A 24,684-nucleotide genomic window follows, 5' to 3' on the forward strand; every position below is an offset into this window, starting at 1 on the left:
TCAGCCATCATTTTAATGAGACGAGGTCTCTTTCTGAGCTTCTGAAATCCTTCTCAGTGTTTTCTGAATTGTTTCTTGAATGTGCATGGAGGAAATTAAGTTCAAGGTAAAAGAGGATAGGTTCAGAAAGCCCATGGAAAGAAATGCGTTTCTTTTCCTATTTTTAAGAAACATCTACCATCCACAAAGTAGGTGATGGGTGCTTAATCTCTTCTAAAGGTTGACAAATTTATCCCGTAAAAACACAGTGAAGAAGCCACACTTCAACGCTTATACTGGACCTCCGATTGCAGTATTAAATAAATTTTTTCCTAATAATTATTCCAATAAATATGTCCATGTTTTAAAATGGTCTTTAAAGAGAAACCGGTCCCCTCTCCCCTCCCTCCCTATCAGCTTAGTGGATAGCAATCTCTTTGCTCTTCCATCAGAGGGAAAGCAGTACAATAAGAGCCTTGTTTCCGATAAGAGTGTCTGTCACTGACAAAGGAAAGGCAATGTGCTTTTTTATTGAATTGACCCCCCTTAATGAGCAATACACAAAAGATCATTAATTACAAGCCATCTTCTGTCCAAAGCCCATACACACGTTTGCATTTCCAACAGCTGCACTCCGCCCATTTGGAAAAGCTTTGCCCTGATTTTTGCCAGGCTGGTTAGGAAATGACTGCACCCAAAGGCCTTGCCAGCATGGACACTCAGTACACAAGACATTTATTTAAATAATGCAGCCTCCAAAGCGCTAACGTGCTCTGCTGCTAGCCAAAAGGTTCGAGGTTCGAGACTACTCGGGGGTGCCTTGGAAGCAAGGCCTGGCAATCTGCTTCTGAAAAAAAATCAGCCATTGAAAATCCTATGGAACACAGTTCTATTCTAACACACATAGGATCACCATGAGTCAGAATCGACTCGACAGCAATCAGTTCTGGGGGACATTGGTAGTCCAGTGGTAAAATTCTCTCCTTCCATGTGGGAGACCCAAGTTCAATTCCCAGCCAATGCACCTTATGAGCAACCATCACCCTCTATCAGTGGAGGCTCTGTCAGCAGAGTGTTGTTATGATGCTGAGCAGGTTTCAGGGGAGCTTCGAGATTAAGAGAGACTGCGAAGAAAAAGACCTGGCTGTCTACTTCCAAGAATCGCTCAGTGAAAACCCTACAGATCCCAACAGTCCAATCTGCAACTGATCATGAGGATGGTGTGAGACCAGGCAGCATTTTGTTCAGTTGTACACGGGGTCACCACAAATCAGGGGCCGACTCAAGAGCAGCTAACAATCACCACCTTGAGCCCAAGCTTCACTGGGAAGGGCATTTAAAGGTAAAGTTGGCACCATCCTTGTTTCCCACCACAGCAAAAGCCATTGTCAGCTGGGAGGAAAGGAGGCAACGTCCTGGGCATTAACAGTGAATTTCCTGCCTTTTGTGCCTTTGGGCCACAACACAAGCACCACCTAAACAGAGGGTTTTGCTGCACTCTGGGACCGTGCACGAATGAAAAGAAATGGGAAATGTCCTATTTAGAACATTCTCTGTCTTCCCTGGGAAATACGTATTAACTTGTCATGCTGAAACAACTCCTAGAAGCCACTTCTTCAGATGTGCTTTGCAGGCCCAGCACACCAAGACAATCCTCATATTTACATTTCACATGACACGGAGTCTTATAATCATTGCTTGTACTAAAAGAACAATGTGGGCAGATCTGTTTCCCACCGTGCAAGGGATAGCATGTTTTAAAGGGCTAGAGGACACGCCATGCAGGTCTCCCAATCACACTCCTCATTTGGAAAAGGGGGAAAAATCCCCATCCATGAACACCTTCCTGGCCTAAAAAGGTGAGTAAAGTCTTCGGCATAGCAACTCATACTTAGTGACACCCTTTCTCCCCCAACTTTTTTTTTTTTTTTTACTTCAACAAACAGATGTTTATTCTTTCACAATCTAGTAGGCTAGAAGTCTGAATTCAGGGCATCAGCTCCAGGGGAAGGCTTTGTCTCTCTGTTGACTCTGGAGGAAGGACCTTGTCATCAGTCTTTCCCCCATGCAGGAGCTTCTCAGTGCAGGGACCCCTGGTCCAAAGGAATTGCTATGCTCCTGGTGCTTCTTCCTTGGTGGTATGAGGCCCCCCTATCTATCTGCTGGCTTCTTTCTTTTGTATCTCAAAAGAGATTGTCTTAAAACACAGTCTAATTTTGTAGATTGAGTTCTGACTCATTAACATAACTGCCACTAATTCCACTTCATTAACATAGTAGAGATAGGATTTACAACACATATGAAAATCATATCAGATGACAAAATGGTGGACAATCACACAATACTGGGAATCATGGCCTAACCAAACTGATACACAAATTTTGGGGGGACACAATTCAACCCATGACACACACTAAGTGCTTAAATTTGAGTTTCTTTTTTTTGTTGTTTGTTTTTTTAAATAATTTTTATTGTGCTTTAAGTGAAAGTTTACAAATCAAGTCAGTCTCTCACACAAAAACCCATATACGCTTTGCTACACACTCCCAATTACTCTCCCCCTAATGAGACAGCCTGCTTTCTCCCTCCACTCTCTTGAGAGAAAAATCCCAAGTTGCTTGAGTCATTACCCTGCAGGAGTTTTGGTCTGAAATGCACCAATTTTGGTCAATGTTTGAGCAGAGTAGCTGTTTCCCTACTAGGCTGTGAGCAATAAACAGACAGATATGCTGTAGGACCAGCACAGTGCCTGGCATACAGTAGGGACTCAACTAACAGAAAAAAAACTGTATTATGTTCTTTGCATCTGACAATTCTTTAACTTAATTCTTCACATTTACTGTTAGGAAAGCATACCCTACTGGGATGGATTTGCCCAGAATGTAGACAAAAAACAGAGTTAGAAGTTCAGACAGGAACTTGTCCAGTTAAGAACATGAGACTCACAGAAACTGATGCAGCTACATGTGGTTGTAACCACCATGTAAATTAAGGGGCACTTTAGCACTCTGAATAATTGAGAAGGGTAAAGAAATTTCATCCTTAAATGTCAAAAGGTAGAAAGAACCCAAGTGTCCATCAACAGATGAATAGATAAACAAAATGCGGTATATAACCTTATGATGGAATATTATCAGCCATGAAAAAGAATGAAGTCCTAAAACATGCTACAACATGCGTTCACCTTGAGAACATTACGCTAAGTGAAATAAGACAGACACAAAAGAACAAATATTCTATGATTCCACTTATATGAAATACCTAGAATAAGCAAGATCACACAGAAGGTACAACAGAACATAAAATACATAAGACCACAAAAAATATGGGGGTTACTTAGCAGAGGGCTCATGAGTGTGTTTTCAAATTATTCGTGTGGGGCTTTAGGGTAAGTTGCTTAACCTCTCTAAGGCTCAGGTTCCTCATCTACGAAATGAAGATAGTAATATGGCTACCTCATGAGGTTGTTGGAAGGATTAAATAAGATCATGTACTAACAAATATTCAGTAAATGTTAGCTGTTAGATAATAATGATGGTGATGAAATGAAATAATCGAAGGCACAGAAAAACACTGAGCCCACAAAAGAATTGATTTGGATTGGAAGGGATGAGGACACCAACCAAAGAAGGCCTTCATCCTCGGTTTTCCCCTCCGACCAAGGCAGGGATTCTTAAATAGAAATCTAGAGTCTTTGAACTCCCAGAAATTCAATGCAAAATTTTGCGCACATGTGCATTTTTCTAAGACAGGCATACACAGCTTTCATATGGTTCTCAAAAAGAATCCGGCATCCTCCAAAATTAGGAATCAATACCCTAGGGTATATCAAACTCTTACTCTCACTCTTTGTTTCAAATCTAGATGTACACAAAACTTCCTTTCTCCTTCCTCTTTTGGTTCAGCTGATACTAGGCTTTTCAAAAGAATTTTACTTGGATTCTAAGGAGAAATTTAAAAAGGAAATTAAAAAAGAAAGAAAAAGGATGAATATCAAAGTAGAGTGCACATGGCTGATTCTAAGATAACAACAGCACAGCCACGCATTGGCTGGTCCACTCACAGGTGTGTGTGCCCAGATTCCTTCTTCACAGCTCCTCCTTTTATCCCTTGGAAGGTTCAGTGCTTTCTTTTATTTAAAAGTAGAATTGTTTTAGAGAATTTGCCATCAAATTTGTTCATGTGCAAACATATCATTGCTTCTTTCTTAAAATAACTTCTAAGGTTATTCACTAATAACCAAAAGGGGCTAGGAATTTTTCAATCTCTTGATGATAAGATGACAGGAAAGAGATGCAGTGGAAATTAGAAGAAAAGAGAATTTGGGAAGAACCACAAAAGGAAAAAAAAAAAAAAGGCTGTGATGGTTAAGGTTATGTGTCAACTTTGCTGGGCCATAATTCTCAGTGGATTGGCCGTTATGTAATGATGTAGTCATCCTCCATGATGTCATCTGATGTGATCATCCAATCAGTTGTAAGGGAAGTTTCCTCAGGGGTGTGGTCTGATCCAATATATACATATGGGCATTCTGGCAAAGCTTGCTGGCTAGCTCTGGATCCTGCATCTAGCTAGTCATCATCTGACCCCTGGTTTTTGGAACTTGAGCCAGCAGCCTGCCATCTTACCTGCCAACCTTGGGTTTGTCAGCCTCTGCAGCTACATGAGTCAGGAGAAGCCTCCAGCCTGACACCTGATCCACAGACTTGGGGCTTACCATAACCATGTGAGCCATTACCATGATGTGAGTCATTTCCCTGAAATAAATCTCTCTCTTCACGGTATGTGTGTATATATACATATATATACATATACACCTCTCTAGAGAACTCAGCTAAGTCACAGGCCTATACTATCAAGAAAAAGATCTGTTTCTTGTTTTAATGAGCAAATGCACCATTATCAGTTATTAGGACTCTAATGTTAATGAGTTTCATAGTATTTCCTGAATAATAGATTCTTTTTCTAGGGGAAGGGCCAGAGGTAAACACATCTTATAAAAGTATTAGATCACTGAACTATGCTCTATTCAATTTCCCTATCATTAAGTTTGAATCAGTAAGGGCCTTCCTGAAAGGGGAGGGAGAGGAGGGAAACAGGAGAGTTTTTGAGAGCCGTTTGTGTCCAATTCACAAATACTTACTGAGCTTTCCTTGGTGCCAGTCTCTGAACTAGGACCTAAAAAGTAGGAAAATAAATTAAATTCATGTCTTAATGAAGCTCTTAATCTAGTGAAAGATACAAACAATAAACGAGTATTATTTGAAGTGATAAGCAGAGCACGTCATTTATTGTGTGATGGGAAGTGAAAGAAAAAAGGGTAGGGAAGACACATCCTACATTAAAGACCAAATTGGCTTATTTTAAAATTATCTTTGGGATCTGCCCTTTCCTTTCTACAACCACCCCATGTTCCTTTAGACCCAGAAGCAGACATTGACATGAAAACATCTCCTACGATCAAAGCACGTCATGATCAACTCCAGAGATGACCGCCCCAAATATTTTGGCCACAGCAACTGTCTTCTTTCCACTTTCAAGGGATTGATGAAGAAGAGAGGGAAGAGTTTTTGTTTTATTTTTTTTTTTCTCCATAGACTAAGCCCTTATGACTGTAATCTTTTCCTTTGCTCCTGGAATGCCTCTGCCAAACTGAATTTTTCAGAACTTTGTAACACAGTAACTGCATTGCCAGAGTGTAAAGAAATTCCAGGGCATGAGTTCCATAAAGGTAGGCAAACTATGGGTACATAGTCTGATTCCTTAAGCCAACTTGGCACCAACAAATTCATTAGTCAAGTTCTAACAGGATATTGCTTCTGAGTTCTACCTCCTAGCCCTACTTCTGTAACCAAGGAAGCCAACTCCTTTTTGTGTGGGGACCAGTCCAGTTCTAAACCAAAACTGTCTTCTCTACCATCACAGGAACTTTGTTCTTCTTCTCAGTGAGTCACTGAAAGGTAGAAACTTTAGGGGTAGCTACAGGTGTAGGTAGAGAAAAGGGAAAAAGGCAGGCCAACCCTAAGGTCCGCCAGAGGAGAAGAGGGGGAAGGCTGCTAGGAGACAGAGTTTACATTGGCAGGCAGCCCAGCTTCTACACCTGAACTTCCTGGAACTCTCACTAACCCACACTCCACCACACCTAGCTCTCCCTCACTAGGCTCCATGGCCACTTGTCAGACCTCTACCAGGTCCTCCCAGCTGGAATCCCCAGCCTGGACCAGGTTAGTCACCATGACAGTAGATACACTGTTTCCTCACTGCTGCTGCCACATGTGAGGAGTTCCTGGTCCAGAACCACAACTGTGCTCTTCAGCTAACACAAACACACAAACATAACTTCTTTTTCCAAACCCTCCCCCTCCTATATTCCTTATCTCTGGGATGGCTCCACCACCTTCTGAGTCCTCCACACCTATCACACATCTCTCCCTCCTACATCTGAATAGTCCAAGTCCTACAGACTCAGGCCATCATCGCTCTTGCCTAGGTTACTGTATTAATCTCTAAGTATTCTTTCCCTGCTTCTGGTCTTGACCCATCACGTACCCTCTTCTAAACTATTCATCTCAGAGCTGCCACAAAAATAACATGAACTTGATCATGCATAAAATCATGCAGAGGCTTTCCAATGCCTAGGGAATAAAGTTCAAATGCCTCTGCATATCAACTAAGATACTTTCTCATCTGGCCCGTCCATCTCTTTAGCCTCTCAAATACCATCCCCACCACCCTGCATATGCTGTGTCCTGCCCACACTGAACTCCTTGTTGAATCTCCAAATGAAATTGTTTATTAGGGTTCTTGCTTATAAGCAACAGAAATCAATTTTTCATAATATAAACAAAAAGGGATTTATTGAAAGGATATGGGAGTTGGGGCTTGGGAAGAAACAGGAATTGCAGACACTTGGTGGGAAACAGAAAGTGCAGAGTGGTCTAGTGAGAACATCTGATTGGCATGCCACCATTGCCATAAATTACTTCCAGACCTGGGGCAGGAGCAAAGGTCCAAGAAAGAACATCTGAATGTCATACCTTAGCTTGGTGCCATGGCTATATGGAGATAAGGTAAGATGTGACTCATTCAGCTCCCTAGTAGGAGCTGTTGTTATTGTTGTTAGAGACCCTATGTACAACAGTACAAAACACTGCCTGGTCCTGTGCCATCCTCACAGCCGTTGCTATATTTTAGCCCATTGTTTCAGCCACAGTATCAATCCACCTCACTGAGAATCTTCCCCTTTTTTTACTGACGCTCTACGTTATCAAGCACGATGTCCTTCTCCAGGCACTGGTCCCTCCTGATAACATGTCCAAAGTATGTAAGACTAAGTTTCATCGTCCTTCCTTCTAAGGAGCATTCTGGCTGTACTTCTTCCAAGACAGATATGTTCATTCTTCTGGCAGTCCATGATATATTCAATATTCTTCACCAACACCATGATTCAAAGGCATCAATTCTTCTTCAGCCTTCCTTATTCATTGTCCAGCTTTCACATGCGAATGAGGCAATTGAAAATGCCATGGCTTGGGTCAGGCACACCTTAGTTCTCAAAGTGATGGTCTTTGCTTTTTTAACACTTTAAAGAGGTCTTTTGCACCAGGTTTGCCCAATGCAATATGTCATTTGATGTCTTGGCTGTTGCTTCCATAGGTGCTGATTGTGGATTCAAGTAAAATGAAATCCTTGACAATTTTAATCTTGTCTCCATTTATTATGATGTTGCTTATTGGTCCAGTTGTTAGGTTTTTGTTTTCTTTATGTTGAGGTATAGTCCATAATCACCAGTAATTATCAATGCATTTTGACTGCATGTTTGATCAATTTCAGACCACAGAAGTTGGTAAAAACCTTCAATTTCTTCATCTTTGGCATTAATGGCTGGCATGTAAATTTGAATAATAGTCATATTAACTGGCCTTCCTTGTAGGCGTACAGATACTATGCTATCACTGACAGCATTACACTTCAGGATAGAATTTGAAATGTTCTTTTTGATAATGAATGTGACACCGTTCCTCTTTAATTTGTCGTTCCTGGCATAGTAGACCATGTGATCGTCCAATGTAAAATGGCCAATATTGGTCCATTTCGGCTCACTAATGCCTAGGATATCGATCTTCAAGCATTCCATTTCATTATAGGAGGTAGGCGCTTATATATCCCTTGCCCCAGTAGTACCACAATGGGGGAGAGATATGGGTTTAGGTAATTTCTGCAAAGGAAATGTGATATAGGAAGAGGGAACAAACGTTAATCATCCTAAAGTGACCTTTGTGTATGTAATGACTCCCTGCTTTTATTCATACTTGAAATACTATATCTCCCCCTGCCCACCCACCACTACCAACCCCATTCTGTCTGCTGTATCCCTACAACTTAGCTCTGGCATTAGCTCCTCTGGGAAGTCTTCTTTGATCCTCCCAGTCTGTGTTAGGGGTTCCTCATCTGTGTACCTTTATTTTAGCATGCAAAACTAAAATTGTTTGTCTGTCCTCCTTTACAATTATGGGTTAAATGACCTTTCGTGAAATGGCAAGGAAATCTAACCACCAAGTATAACACTGGGGGAAAAATGTAGTTGAGTTTCAAACAACTCGCTTAAAGATAGTGACCTGCCAAAAATGATTTTTTGGACTGCTTTACTAAATGATTTTTAATGATAGAAATTGATGTTTCTCTGGGAATCCCTAAGACATTCTTGCATAATTCACGTGTGTCTATCCACTCGATGACTTGCATACTGCGCAGCTAAGCAGATTCTAGAAGCAAATTCTCATGTATGCCAGTCTCACCTCTGGTTCCTCACTGGTGTAATTCAGTATTGTATCATAATGTTCTCTCAAAGCTAAAGCCGATAAGTTTATTGAAAGGTGGGTTTAGATTCTTACCCTGTAGGAACTTTCTTTTATTTCAATATCTGCAAAAGTGAGAATCTTAGTTTAATCTGTTAAAAGATACAAACATATTAATATGTTTGTATAGCCATCTTGTGTGCTTTTGACAATGATTCACTCATTTTTAAACCACATTCCCTCCTAAATTAGTCTGGCTTTACTCCAGATCCATTTCGTTAGAGGATATTGTAAATTTATTACAAAAGAGCTTGCTAAGTGAATCACTGATGGGCTAAGTAAAGTCATTTAAGAGAGAATTAATCTATGTTGAGTGGGCTTTGTCAGGCACTGAGCCATATTAGGAGAGTAATACGTGTTAGATGGGAAACAAAGGACAACACCAATCTAGCAGTCACAGTATTGGGAGGTGCCCCTAGAATGGCATGCATGGGAACTGCTGCCATTCTCGTCTCCAGAGCCAGTCTTCACTTCTAGTCAAGAGGGCATTGGAAGCTCATGTTTTGAAGTCACTCCCTCTATTCTAAACACAAAGCAATTATCTACAAAATATTTTAAAAGAATAAAAAGATAGTAAATCATGCACACAAATATACATAAAGAAGAAATGCATATCCAGACACTAGAAATTGAACAGAAATTTAACACGGTAAGCTACTAAAGCTATGAGCTTGGTTGGCTCTGGAGGCACACAAAGATAAGCAGGATAACTCCTCCCCAGTAGGTGGTTGGAGCCTGGACCCAAACTTTTTGCTTGAACCTGAATGGGGACAGGAAGATGTATTCCTGCCTAAGAAGAGACTGAAACTGCAACTGCTGTCTAAGTTTACGGCTTACATGAATGTGAATTTAGAAAGGGAGGAATAACCAGGCATGATCTTGTGACAGGACTTGGGCCAGACTGCCAGCTGGCTCAGTGTCTGACTCTGCAATACCCAAATATCATCATAGGGTAGGAGTCCGGAGCCACCAACACAAGATCAGCTCTTGGGTTGGGGGATCTAAGGCCTGAATGGAAGCAACTGCAAAACTGCTAAACAGGAATGAGTAAGCAGGGAGATTGAAGGAGGGCAAGAGTGAGAGAGTATGTGATACCATTCCAGATGCATGTCACACAAATTAAAATTCTAAAACACTTGAAGAAAACTAACAATAAGAAAGGCAGCTGTCTTAGTTGTCTAGTGCGGCTGTAACAGAAATACCGCAAGTTGATGACTTTAATAGAGAGAAATTTATTCTCTCACAGTCTTAGGAGGCTAGAAGTCCAAATTTAGGTTGCCAGTCTAGGGGAAGTCTTTCTCTCTGTGTCAGCTCTGGAGGAAAGTCCTTGTCATCAATCTTCCCTGGGTCTAGGAGTTTCTCCACACAGGAATCCCCGGTCCAAAGGATACACTCTGCTCCCAGTGCTGCTTTCTTGATAGTATGAGGTCCCCCTGTCTCTCTGCTCGCTTCTCTCTTTTGTATCTCAAATGAGATTGGCTTAAATTGTAGATTAATCTTATAGATTAACTGCCACTAATCCCATCTCATTAACATCATAGAGATAGAATTTACAATACATAGGAAAATCACATCAGATGACAAAATGGTGGACAATCACACAATACTGGAAATCATGACCTAGCCAAGTTGACAGATATTTTGGGGACACAATTCAATCCATGACAGGAGCCAACAAAATCAATACCTGGAAGATAATCATTCCAGGTTAAGAGCAAACAATAGCCTAATCTGAAAGTGAATTTAAAATAGTATTGTTAGACTACTCAAAGAGAAAAAGAAAGAAAAAAATACCTGTAAAACAGATCAGTAAGTGGTGAAACCAAAACTTAAAAATTGAAACAAGAACAGGTGGATATGAAAAGGAACCAACTGGAAATCCTGGTTCTGAAAAGTGTAGTCTCTGAATTAAAAAGATCAGTAGATAGGATAAATTCTGTCTTGGTTACAGCAATAGAGAGAATTAATGAATTGGAAGATAATATTGAGGAATTTACCTAAAATGCAACATAAAGAGTTAAAAAGGAAAAAAAAATGAAATAGAAGAAGCATGGAGGACATACTGAGAGGCTTCGGTACATGTCTAATAGGAGTTCCAGAACAGAATAGAGAAAATGTCTATGAATCAATAGTCAAGAGATAGTAGTTGAGGACTTTCCAGAATGCAGCAAATATGTGTTCTCAGAATAAAAGGACACACCAAGTGCCAATAAAAATGCATAACAATGAACACATGTGAAGACACATTTTATAATGAGACTGCTGAATATTGAAGATAAAGAGAAAATATTAAAAGCTACCAGAGAGAAAAGACACATTCTCTACAAAGAAATAAAAATTACATTAACACATTAAGACAGTGGGGTAATCTTTCCATAGTCTTGAGGGAAAATAACTATCAACACCAAGAATTCTATACCTAGGTAAACTACTATTCACAAGAGCATAAAATAAGTCATTTTCAAGCATAAAGACTAAGTATGTCATCACTCACATGCAAACCCCAGAAACTGATAAAATGTGTTGATAAATATAGTTAACTATTAACTTTAAATAAGTATTTTGAACTTTAAAAAGATAAAACTACAAATCTAGACAGCAAAACCATGAAAAATGGGGGTAGCGTTCAGTGGGTAGGAACCCACTGCCATCGAGTCGATTCTGACTCATAGCAACCCTATAGGGCAGAGTAGAACTGCCCCATAGAGTTTCCAAAGAGCGCCTGGCGGGTTCGAACTGCTGACTTTTTGGTTAGCAGCCGTGGCGCTTAACCACTACACCACCAGGGTTTCCAGTGGGTAGGAAGTACATGCTAAATTCTCTGTCTCCTTCAGGAAGAAAGTAGATGTAGTGAATGACTCTAGATTTTGTCAGAATTTTTTTTTTTTCTGTGTGTAAACCTTTTCTCGTTTTTTTATAATAGTGGTTTTATACAATATTTGTCCTTTTGTGATTGACTTATTTCACTCAGCATAATGTCCTCCAGATTCATCCACGTTCTGAGATGTTTCGTGGATTTGTCGTTATTCTTTATTGTTACGTAGCATTCCATTGTGTGTATGTGCCACCGTTTGTTTACCCATCCATCCATTGATGGGCATTTAAGTAGTTTCCATCTTTTTGCTATTGTGAATAATGCTGCAATGAACATGGGTGTGCATATGTCTATTCATGTCACTGCTCTTATTTCTTTAGATATATATCTAGGAGTGGGATTGCTGGATCATGTGCTACTTCTATTTCTAGCGTTTTAAGGAAGCACCATACCATTTTCCATAATGGTTGTACCATTTACATTCCCATCAGCTATGTATAAGAGCTCCAATCTCCCCACAGCCTCACCATCATTTGTTATTTTCTGTAGTTTTAATTAGTGCCAGTATTGTTGGGGTGAGATGGTATCTCATTGTAGTTTTGATTTGCATTTCTCTAATGACTAATGATGACAAACATTTCTTCATGTCTTCTTTGGTGAGGTATTTGTTCATATCCTTTGCCCATTTTTTAATTGGATTGTTTGCCTTTTTGTTGTTGAGGTGTTGAAGTTTTTAATGAATTTTACAGATTAGACCCTTGTTGGATATGTCATAGCCAAAAATTTTTTCCCAGTCTATAGGTTCTCTTTTTACTCTTTTGGGGAAGTCTTTTGTTCAATTTTTAGGAGGTTCCATTTATTAGTTCATCTTCTGCTGTTTATACATTTTTTAGTTATGTTTGGTACTCTATGCCATATATTAGGGCCCCTCACATTGTCCCTATTTTTAATTCCATGATCTTTATAGTTTTAGGTTTTATATTTAGGCAGTTGATCCACTTTGAGTTAGTTTTTATGAATGGTGTGAGGTGAATTCTGTTAGAAATTTGATAGTAAATATGTATATTGAAATTTAGATGTCAAGGCAGAATGTAAAAACTAAAATATAGAAGTCAAAGTCTTTTAATAAATTGGCTTGAAAAATTTGTAGGCAAGACTTGAGTCATGGAGATAGCAGTTCACAAAGTGCTGCCCATGGACTGAGAAACTAAACTTCCCAACATTTCTTCTTTGCAACTAAAGAGGAACTTAAATACTCAAAGAATCAAATGCCATGAAATTGAATTCAGATACAAATTAAAAATTTTCTCCTTCAGTAACTAAAAGACTAAGGAATCGCCTCAATTCTAACCTAGTATTGATTATAAGAGGCAATTTTTTGCCTAATCATTGGTTATAAGGTCATGCCTGATTTCAGAAACATTAAGTAGGCATTTTAAATCAATAAAATACATTAACTTGACTTGGGGCCAGGTAAAGTGGTTCTTTAGAGCACAGACTCTTCTGGAGAAGTTTATTAAAATGCATATCCCAGTTACTACCCTCAGAGATTCTGATTCTGAAGGTTGGAAAAGACTAGGGTCTTGCTTTTTTAACAGATAATTCTGACACGGGTGGTAGAGAAAATGCAGTTTCTGAAATGCTGACTGAAAGTAAAGCTAATGGCAGATTAGCCAGGTAGCCCTAAGGGAATCATAACATAAAAAATAGAGCCCCCCATTCTGGGAGAGATCCAGGTTGGAACTATGACAATTCTAATACTTTAGATACTAGCTGGATACTAGTCTAGAAATCAAAAGGCCTGGTTTCTTCTCCAGCTCTGTTGGTAACTAGCTTTGAGACCTTGAAGAAAAATTATTTCTCCTCTCTGGGCCTCAACTTCCTTATCTATAAAATAAGGCTGAATTCACCTCTGCCAGCTGTCCTGTTTTCTGGCTCTGTGAATTGAAGTAATGGGAGCATGAACCTATAATTAATTTAATTTATACATTCTTTGAAAGAACAACCAATTGCCAAGCTCCCCTTATTTCCCTGAAAGATAGCAGTAGGAAAGTGTAGCACAGAGAAATGTTCAGGAAATTTTCTGCTTTAAGGTGGCCTAAGACTTTTAGAAGACCCTGGGTGGTGTAAACGGTCAATGCCTTTGGCTGCTAACCGAAAGGTTGGAGGTTCAAGCACAACCAGAGGCACTTCAGAAGAAAGGCCAGGAGATATACTTCCAAAAAAATCAGCCACTAAAACCGCTATGGAGCTCAAGAGCTTGTTTTGAGGTTCTACCAGAGAAGCGCAGCTACTCATATACCCTTGACCAAAGAATGGGCCTCCTCTATCAGGAAAGGTTGTCCTCTTTGACCAAGGACACAGCTTCAGGAGGAACACACAGGGAGTGGTGAGGGAGGAAGAGGACACTCATAGCAACCCGATAGAACAGAGTAGAACTGCCCCATAGGGTTTCCAAGGAGCAGCTGGTGGATTCAAACTTTTACGAACCCTTAACTGCTGCGCCAGTAGGGCTCCAACCCACCAGGGCTCCAACCAACCACAGGTATAGGAGTAAGGATTTACAACACCTATTTTTTTTATTTTGGGGGGACACAATTCAATCCATAACATTCTACCTTTGCCCCCCCAAAATTCATGTCCTTCCCAAATGCAAACCAGGTTCACTCTTTCACATCATCCCAAAAGTCTTAAATCAACTCCAAGTCTAAAATCTCAACTTCTGAATCATCTAAATTAAATACGGGTGAGACTTTAGGTGTATTCCATCCTGGGGAATATGTTCACCTGTGAACGTGTGGAATCTAGAATACAAGTTATCTGTTTCCAAATTACAATAGTGGAACAGGCACAAGGTAGGTATTTCCATTACAAATGGGAGAAACTGGAGTAAAAGGGATAATAGGCATCAAACAAGTCTAAAACTCAGTAGAACACGTTACATTGGCTCTCAAGGCTTGCAAATAATCCTCTGTTCTTCTGGACCATCTGGTCAATGGCCCCACTCTCCAGACTCTGAGTGTTGGCCATGCTCTCCTAATTCTAGGTGGATGCCCCTTGGCCTTGGGTATAGGGCCCATCTTCCAGGCCAACTGGGATGGAAACCTCACCCCCTCAGCTTTGGGTGGCCCTGTTCTCTTGGTCGAGCATTGTGTTCATTGTGTTCTATCTATATGGGTCGCTATGAGTCGGAATCAACTGAACGGCAACGGGTTATATGGGATAAAATTGACAATGGCAACTCTAAAGATTAGATAAAAAAAAAAACTTAGGGGTCATTAAGCTTATGTCAATGGGGGAGGAACAATTTAGAAAAGGGTGAGAATGGTTGTACAACTCAAGGGGTATAATCAATGTTACCGAATCATGCATGTAGAAGTGGTCGAACTGGTGTATGTTCTGCTGTATATATTCTCAACAACAAAAAAAATGAAATAAATCATATTTTTAAAAAACCCTATGGAGCACAGTTCTACTCTGACACACATAAGGTTGCCATAAGTCAGAATTGACTCAACAGCAACTGATTTTTAAGACTATTTTCATCAGTGCTAGGGCCACAAAGAAGCAAGAAATTCTGGGTGCTGCACCAAATTGCTCCCCACCCACCCCACAGGATCAGATCTCCACCTTCCCAGTTGCAAAAATTATTTCCTAGTAAGAAGCTTGCTAAATACAGCAAAAGGTGAGTTAAAAAAAAAAAAAAAATGCTGTAGAGCTCCTCTAATTGCAAATTACCTTGCAAATTGCACAAGCAATTTAAAATCAAGACGGGTGGCAACCAAGAACAACAGAGATTCGATTCCCAAGCTAAAATCCTTAGATCCAGCCCAAAGCCAATTGGTACACAGACAAGATACAAACCCTGGGAGATGCAGGTCCTAGAAGGACTGTATGGATGGCGGCAACAGGAACCTGTAACAAAACTATCTTCGGAGAACAAATCGACCATTAACTAGTTCTTCTAAGAAAAAGAGTTTTTCCTGTCAAAGCTGTCTTTTGTGAGGTTTGAATTCCTCCAGCAATGAGTATGCTGCCAAACTGTTAGCCCAAAGACTGGCCTCCACATTTCTGCCCGCTGTTACTATAGGAATCTTTATTTTTATTTGCTCTGGAAGCCCTTTGATCAGCACTTCAGTTGCTCCGACAGTGTGGACTCCAAACAGTTCTCCAAGCAGTCCATGTCTGCAAATACCAGAATGGTTAATTCCATCCCCGCCCCCCCCAAAAAGGTGTTAATTGATTTATTGGTGATTCCAACCCCAAACACAATGAACTCTTATATTTGTTTTCTGCTATAGAGGATTATTCCCTCACTGCTAGTCCAAAGTACTGGGCCCTTCTTACCAGGAAGGTAAGGGCCTGCTTACCTTCTTACCTGGATTTTTTCCTTCTTCTTCTTTTCAGCTTATGTTTTAGGTAATAAAGAGAAAAGAAAGTAGTGAGAAATATAGTGGATATTCCCCTTGGCCTTTTCATCTGATAGTAGCTTAAAAACCAACCAGTTGCCACGGAGTCGATTCTGACTCATGGTGACCCTATGTGTGTCAGAGTAGAACTGTGCTCTGTAGAGTTTTCAATGGCTGATTTTTTGAAAGTGGATCACCAGACCTTTCTTATGAAGTGCCTCTGGGTACACTTGAACTTCCAACCTTTCAGTTAGCAGCTGAGCACATTAACTATTTTTACCACTCAGGGACTCCCCAATAGGAATTACAAGATGTTAAACCCAGAGTAAACCAGGACCGACAGTGTCCTCAGGAGGCCGTGAACCATGAAGGAAGCTTGTTATTCTTAATGTCTTCCTCAGGAGCAAGGAATCCCACATTAATTAATAATCACCTCTTAGTTCCTCTGGCCCAAATGCCCAGTTAACTCTGGCCCAGTGTCCCAGGTTGTTGGCTGTTTACCTGGGGCAGGAAGCTAATCAGCAAATTTCTGACATTGATTCTTTTTATTATCTTTATTTTCATCTTCCACCTCTGACCTGCAACAACTTCACATTGTCAGCTCACATTCGCCTGCCACTGAGAAAGAATGTTCCTAACGTGAGTGAAGTACTCTAAGTACAGAGTGGTGATACAACAGGAGGGACTGACCCCAGCACCCATCACACAGGGACAGGCACCTCTGAGCCCTCCTGCCAGCTACCTTTATCTTCTGCCCAGCTCACATCGCCATTATTTCAGTTTAAGTTCTTTGCTTTTGCATGAAGAGGCAATTGACCTGGGGTTTGTGCATAATATTTGTGTTAGTTTTCAGCTGAGAAGATGGCTCCATAATGGTGCAGTTTCTAATTTCTTTGCTTGGTTCTTATCCTTTGTTTGGAGCAGGACAGTTATAGCAAAGGACTGTGCTGAGCAGTGGTATTCTTTCCCCCAAACTTTTCACGGCAGACACAGTGTTGATCTGTTCTTGCAAGATCCTCCTGGGGTTATTTGTACTTCCTGATGGGGCCTGGCGACAAGTTGTCTCTGGTGGGACCAGCCGGGGGCATATAGAACAAGGGTCAGGAGGCAGTTGTAGGGTTTATGTCACTGTCTGAACTGGGAGCAGAGACTGAGCCAGCCCAATGCTGGGAACTGAAGGCTCAGACATTACTTCATATCTCAGCAGAATGATGCAACAATCGTTCTTCTGCAGGTTCTGTTAAACAGCTCAATGTTTGATTCTCAGTGCTCAACACTATTCTTGCCACCAAGCCAATGGCTTCATCAAAGGAATTAAGCAAGGATCCTATGATAGCCATTTTTTGTTATTGGAAGTAGCAGTAATAATTATGTGTTGTCCATATCAAGCACTACCAAAAAGTCAGGAAAAAAAATGGTGCTTCCTTTCTAATAGCTCTCCTCCCTAATGATTATGGCATAGTAGTTAAGAGCAATGGCTGCTAACCAAAAGGTCAGCAGTTCAAATCCACCAGCCACTTCTCAAAAACCCTATGGGGCAGTTCTATTCTATCCTATTGGGTCACTATGAGTCAGAATTGACTCGACAGCAACAGGTTTGGTTTGGTTTTACAGCAATCTGTAGAATGGATTTGACACATTGAACACTAATGAATGAAGACAAGATGAGTTGTGGGATGACATTAAGGACATTATACCTGAAGAAAGCAAAAGGTCAGTAAAAAGAGGAAAGAAAGAAAACACCAAAATGGATGTCAGAAGAGACTCTGAAGCTTGCTCTTTAACATAGCATAGCTAAAGTGAATTGAAGAAGTGATGAAGTAAAAGAGCTAAACAGAAGATTTGGAAAGGCGGCATAAGAAGACAAAGTATTATAATGAAATGTGCCAAGACCTGGGGTCAGAAAACCAAAAGGGAAAAACACACTTGGCATTTCTCAAGCTGAAGGAACTGAAGGAAAAATTCAAGCCTAGAGTTTTAATACTGAGGAGTTCTACGGGCCAAATGGAGCCCTGGTGGTACAGTAGTTAAGAGCTCAGCTGCTAACCAAAAGGTCAGTGGTTCAAATCTACCACCTGCTCCTTGAAAACCCTGTGGGGAATTCTACTCTGTCCTATATGGTTGCTATAAGTTGAAATCTATGTGACAGCAATGGGTTGTGGGCAAAAATATTGAACGACGTAGGAAGCATTAAAAGAAGATGGAAGGAATACACAGACACTTTACCAAAAAGAATTGGTCTACATTCAGCCATTTCAGGAAGTAGCACATGATCAAGAACTGATGGTATTGAAGGAAGAAGTCCAAGCTACACTGAAGCCTTTGGCAAAAATCAAGGGTCCAGGAATTGACAGAATACCATTCGAAATGTTCAACAAACAGAGGCAAATCTGTAAGTGCTCACTTGTATAAACCAAGAAATTCGGAAGGCAGCTACCTGACCAACCAACTGGAAGAGATCTGTATTTGTGCCCATTCCAAAGAAAGGTGATCCAATTGAATGTGGAAATTATTGAACAATATCATTAATATCACAAGCAAGTAAAATCTTGCTGAAGATCATTCAAAGCCGTTACAGCAGTACATCAACAGGGAGCTGCCAGAAATTCAAACAATTTCTCAGAAAAGAAAGTGAAACAAGGGACATCATTGCTGATGTCAGGTGAATCTTGGCTGAAAGCAAAGAATACCAGAAAGATGTTTACCCGACTCTACAAAGCATTCAACTGTGTGGATCCTGACAAATTATGGATAACATTTCAAAGAACAGGAATTCCAGAACACTTAAGTGTGTTCATACAGGAGCTGTACATAGACCAAGAGGTAGTTATTCGAACAGAACAAGGGGATACTGTGTGGTTTAAAATCAGGAAAGGTGTGTGTCAGGGTTGTGTACTTTCACTACATTTATTCGGTCTATATGCTGAGCAAATAATCTGAGAAACTGGCCTATATGAAGAAGAATGGAGCATCAGGTTTGGAGGAAGACTCATTAACAACCTGTGTTACACACAACCTTGCTTGCTGAAAGTGAAGAGGACTTGAAACACTGATGAAGATAAAGAGTACAACCTTCATTGTGCATTATGCCTCAACATAGAGAAAACAAAAATCCTCACAACTGGGTCAATAAGCAATATTATAATAAACAGAGAAAATATTGAAGTTGTCAAGGATTTCATTTTATTTGGCTCTCCAATCAATTCCCATGGAAGCTGCAGTCAAGAAATCAAATGATGTACTGCATTGGGCCTGTTCCTCAGTCGGCCCTTGGCCTTGCTCTGACTGATGATATTGAGCTTTTCCATCATCTCTTTCCACAGATGTAGATGATTTGATTGCTGTGTATTCCATCCAGCAAGGTCTAACATGTATAGTTGCCATTAACGTTGTTGAGAAAAGGTATTTGCAATGAAGAAGTCATTGGTCTTGCAAAATTCTATCATGTGATCTCCGGCATCACATTAAGGACTAAGGTGAGGCTGACCCAAGCCATGGTGTTTTCAATTGACTCATATGCATGTGAAAGCTGGACAATGAATAAGGAAGACCAAAGAAGAATTGATGCCTTTGAATTATGGTCTTGGTGAAGAATATTGGATATACCAAAGGCTGCCAAAAGAGTGAACAAATCTGTCTCAGAAGAAGTACAGCCAGAATGCCCCTTAGAAGCAAGGATGGCAAGACTTCATCTCACATACTTTGGACATGTTATCAGGAGGGATCAGCCCCTGGAGAAGGACATCATGCTTGGTAAAGTAGAGGGTCAGGGAAAAAGAAGAAGACCCTCAATGAAATGGATTGACACTGTGGCTGTAACAATGGGCTGAAACATAACGATCATAAAGATGATGCAGGATCGGGCTGTGTTTCGTTCTGTTGTACATAGAGGTGCTGTACAACTCAATGACACCTAACAACATAACAACAACATTGCATCGGGCAAATCTGCTGCAAAAGGCCTCTTTAAAATGTTCAAAAGTGAAGATGTCACCTTGAGGACTAAGGTTCACCTGATCCAAGCTATGGTATTTTCAATCACCTCATATGCATGTGAAAGCTGAACATTGAATAAGGAAGACCGAAAAAGAATTGATGCCTTTGAATTATGGCGTTGATGAAGAATATTGACTATGTCATGGACTGCCAGAAAAAGGAACAAATCTATCTTGGAAGAAGTACAGCCAGAATGCTCCTCAGAAGGGAGGATGGCAAGACTTCGTCTCATGTACTTTGGACAGGTCATCAGGAGGTGGAAGATCAGTGAAAAAAAAGAAGACTCTCAACGAGATGGGTTTACACAGTGGCTGCAACAATGGCCTCAAACATAGCAACGATTGTGAGGATGGTGAGGGACTGGGCAGTGTTTCATTCTGTTGTACATAGTTTCTCTATGAGTAGAACTGACTCACGGCACCTAACAACAACAACAACATAGCAATCACTCAAGTATTTATTGGGCAATTTTTATGGGAATGACAATATGCTGGATGTTGGGTTTGCTAGTGGATGATTAATTCAACACCACCCTTCCCTCGAGGAATTTGCAAGACAGTAGAGAGGATAGATATGTACATAAGAACTAGTTTGTCTTAAGTACTGTTATGGATTGAATTGTGTCCCCCCCAAAATTTGTGTGTCAACTTGGCTAGTCCATGATGCCCAGTATTGTGTGATTGTTCACCATTTTGTCATCTGATGTGACTTCCCTGTGTTGTAAATCCTATCTCTATGATATTAACGAGGCGAGATTAACAGCAGTTATGTTAATGTGACAGGACTCAATTTACAAGGTTAGGTTGTGTCTTAAGTCAATTTCTTTTGAGATATAAAAGAGAGAAGTGAGCAGAGAGACAGGGGGACCTTATACCACCAAGAAACAACAGCCACGAGAATAGCGTGTCCCTTGAACCCAGGGTCCCTGTGCTGAGAAGCTTCTTGACCCAGAAGATTGATGACAAGGATCTTCCACCAGAGATGACAGAGAGAGAAAGCCTTCCCTTGGACCTGGCACCCTGAATTTGGACTTCTAGCTTCCTAGACTGTAAGAGCATAAATTTATCTTTGTTAATGTATCTTTTTTTTTTTTTTTCCACTTGTGGTATTTCTGCTATAGCAGCACTAGATGACTAAGACAAGTCCATTCAATAGACCAAAGTGGAGTGGAAGAGAAGGCTATTTCTGAAGAAGGGCAACTAGGGATTGGGCTATGCCAAGTTATCCTTGTATGTTTGTTGTACTCGGAAGCAAAAACTATTTGCCTTCTAGTCAATTTCAACTCATGGTGACCCCACGTGTGTCAGAGTAGAATTGCGCTCCCTAGGATTTTCAATGGCAGATTTTTCAGAAATGGATTACTAGGCCTTTCTTCCGAGATACCTCTGGTCCCTTTCGGTTAGCAATCCAGACATTAACTGTTTGCACCACCCTGGGTACTCCATTTGTTGCACTCAGGTACGTAATTTACCTCTACCATTATAACTCAGTGAGTCTGTTAGTGTTGTGAGCTTCATCTCTTCTCCATACCAGGATGTAGTGGAAAATGTGTCTTACATAAAATTTCACTTGGTCTCGTCTCTTTATTGTTTCTACCATAATAGATGAAAAAAGAGGACAGTGGCCTCTGAAATAGTTTAGAATGACATTAATAACAACCCCACTGGTCACTCAAGATCTACCAGTACATCACTGATAACCTGCTGATACCCACTGACTATCTAACAAGTATTCCTGCCAGAGAATCAAGAATGGTCTACAGCTGTCTTCAGTTCTTTACCAAACCTCCCCATCTTCCCTCTATTAGCAACGCAGCCTCAACGTACCCCAACCTCCTTTCCCAAAATCTAAGACATCACTTCCCAGAAACCTTCCCTGATGACTCATCCTAGAAAGGTTCTCCCCATCCCCCACCTGCCTTTTCTGTATGAGAGTCATTGTCATTTATTTCATGAACTATGTCACACTTTATAATGTTTCCTTATTTGCTTTTTTATCATCTGTCTCCCAGCCAGATCAGGGAGGCTGGACTCAAACCCCTCCTTTGGACAGGGGTCATTTCTGTCTTGTCCATAATGGTATGCCCAGCACCCAGTGCTCAGTACAGTACTCAGCACATAGTAGACGTTCAAAAAATATTTGATGTAAATAAATATTTGATGAGTAAATAAATAAATAAGTAAGTAAATAAATAAGTAAATAAATAAGTGGTAGCACTATTTTGGCAAGCCTTCCTATTTTAAGGTCAGGTCATGGTCACTCTTCCAATAAAATAAAGGAATTCAAACCAATGATCCAGATCGAGTATTCTATGATTTAGCAGGGACCCCTGATGGCACAGTGGTTAAAGTGCTCAGCGGCTAACCGAAAGGTCGGCAGTTCGAACCTACCAGTTGCTCTGCAGGAGAAACATGTGACAGTCTGCTTCCATAAAGATTTACAGCCTTGGTAAGGTCATGAAAGCTCCATAGACACATCCAAACTCCCTGAGGAACTGAATTACTGGGGACCATGGTCTCGGGGGACATCTAGCTCAATTGGCATAGCATAGTTTATAAAGAAAATGTTCTACATTCTACTTTGGTGAGTAGCGTCTGGGGTCTTAAAAGCTTGTGAACAGCCATCTAAGATACTCCACAGGTCCCACCCCATCTGGAGCAAGGGAGAATGAAGAAAACCAAAGATACAAGGGAAAGATTAGCCCATAGGACTAATGGACCACAACTACCACAGACTCTACCAGACTGAGTCCAGTACAGCTAGGTGGTGCCCAGCTACTGCCACCAACTGCTCTGACAGGGATCACAATAGAGGGTCCCAGACAGAGCTGGAGAAAAATGTAGAACAAAATTCTAACTCACAAAAAAAGACCAGACTTACTGATCTGATAGAGGCTGGAGAAACCGTGAGACTATGGCCCCCAGAAACCCTTTTAACTCAGTACTGAAGCACTCCTAAGGTTTACCCTTCAGCCAAAGATTAGACAGGCCCGTAAAACAAAATCAGACTAAATGGTCACACCACCTCAGGGGTAAGGATGAGAAGGCAGGAGGGAACAGGAAAGCTGGTAAGGGGGAACCCAAGGTCAAGAAGGAGAAAGTGTTGACATGTCATAAGGTTAGCAACCAATGTCACAAAACGATATGTGTATTAATTATTTAATGAGAAACTAATTTTGCTCCATAAACCTTCATCTAAATTACAAAATATTAAAAAAAAAAAGGATTTGCATTCTTGAAAACCCTATGGGGCAGTTCTAGTCTGTCCTAACAGGTCAGTCTGAGTTGGAATCAACTCATCAGCAATAGGGTAGGGTATGATTTAGCACCACCCATCTGTCAGTTTGTCATACTGTAGTGGCTTACATGTTGCTACAACGCTGAAAGCTATGCCACAAGTATTTCAAATACTAACGGGGTTACCTCACCCATGGCGGACAGGTTTCAGCAGAGCTTCCAGACTAAGACTAGGAAGAAAGGCCTGGTGATCTATTTCCAAAAATTCGCCAGTGAAAACTATGGAGCACAACAGAATATTGTCTGATATGGTGCCTAGCCCCCTAGGTTTGAAGGTACTCAAAATGCACAATGACAGCAACAATGGACTCCAGCAAACCAACAATCGTGAAGATGTGCAGGACCAGGCAACATTTCGTTCTGTTTTACATAAGGTCACCATGAGTCAGAGCCAACTCCAGGGCAACCAACAACAACAGAACTTGGCAAAGTCAAAGCTAGCTCTTCACCAGAAATGTTGTGCCTCCCTGACCTAAAAGCAGTCCTCCTCGCAGGGAGAAAAAATAGGCAATCGATGGGAGAATACTGTGCATCCTCATCCTGCTTTTTAAAACACAAGGGTGCCTAAGAAAAATTTAAAAAAAAAAAAAGAAAAAAAATTTTTTTCTTTTTAAGTACGTTTTGTTCCCACAGAGGAGTCAGGAAACTGAAAAGGGGCTCCTTCACACGTGCGCGAGGACGGATTGAGAGTCAGGGAGGCTCCTTTGGGAGGACACTAACGAGAAAATGCCTGCCAAACACTTTCAGATGGAGTCAAGGTCGTCTGTGTGCTAACCCCCAGGCTTTCACGGGTACCTCGGCTCCATCGAACTCTAGCACCCGCCCTGTGGATTCTGAAAGTGGGTGGTCTGAACAGCTGCCTCCATGTCTACCTCAGACTCAAACAAGCCCCACATTAGTTCAAAACAGAGGCCAGAGGGATTGGCTGAAGAAGGGAGCTGGGTAAATACAGTGGCTTTTTTCTTTAATCAGCAGGAAATACAAGCTCCTGTACAGGGCAAGGGGGAAAAAAAAAAAGCACTGAAAGTAATTTATAGTTGAAGCTCTTTAGTAGCCCATGTGAAATGCGTTGGTGGTGTCATGCTAATTCACAGCAGACCCAGTTCCAAATTAAAAAAAATCAGTCTCTTTTCTGTTTGTTATTAGCAAAGAAGATGGTGTTATTAAAAAAAAAAAAAGTCACTAGCTTTTTCCAAGTGTGGATAAAGCCTTGAATTCTGCACATCTCATGAGAAGAAATCAAAATTCATAATTAAAAGTTTTGTTCTCAGAGTCAAATCTTGAACCCGCACTCTTTGGCTCCACTTCTTATATGGTAATTTATTTAGATC

The sequence above is a fragment of the Loxodonta africana genome, chromosome 2, assembly GCF_030014295.1.
Source record: "Loxodonta africana isolate mLoxAfr1 chromosome 2, mLoxAfr1.hap2, whole genome shotgun sequence".
NCBI classification, from domain to species: domain Eukaryota; kingdom Metazoa; phylum Chordata; class Mammalia; order Proboscidea; family Elephantidae; genus Loxodonta; species Loxodonta africana.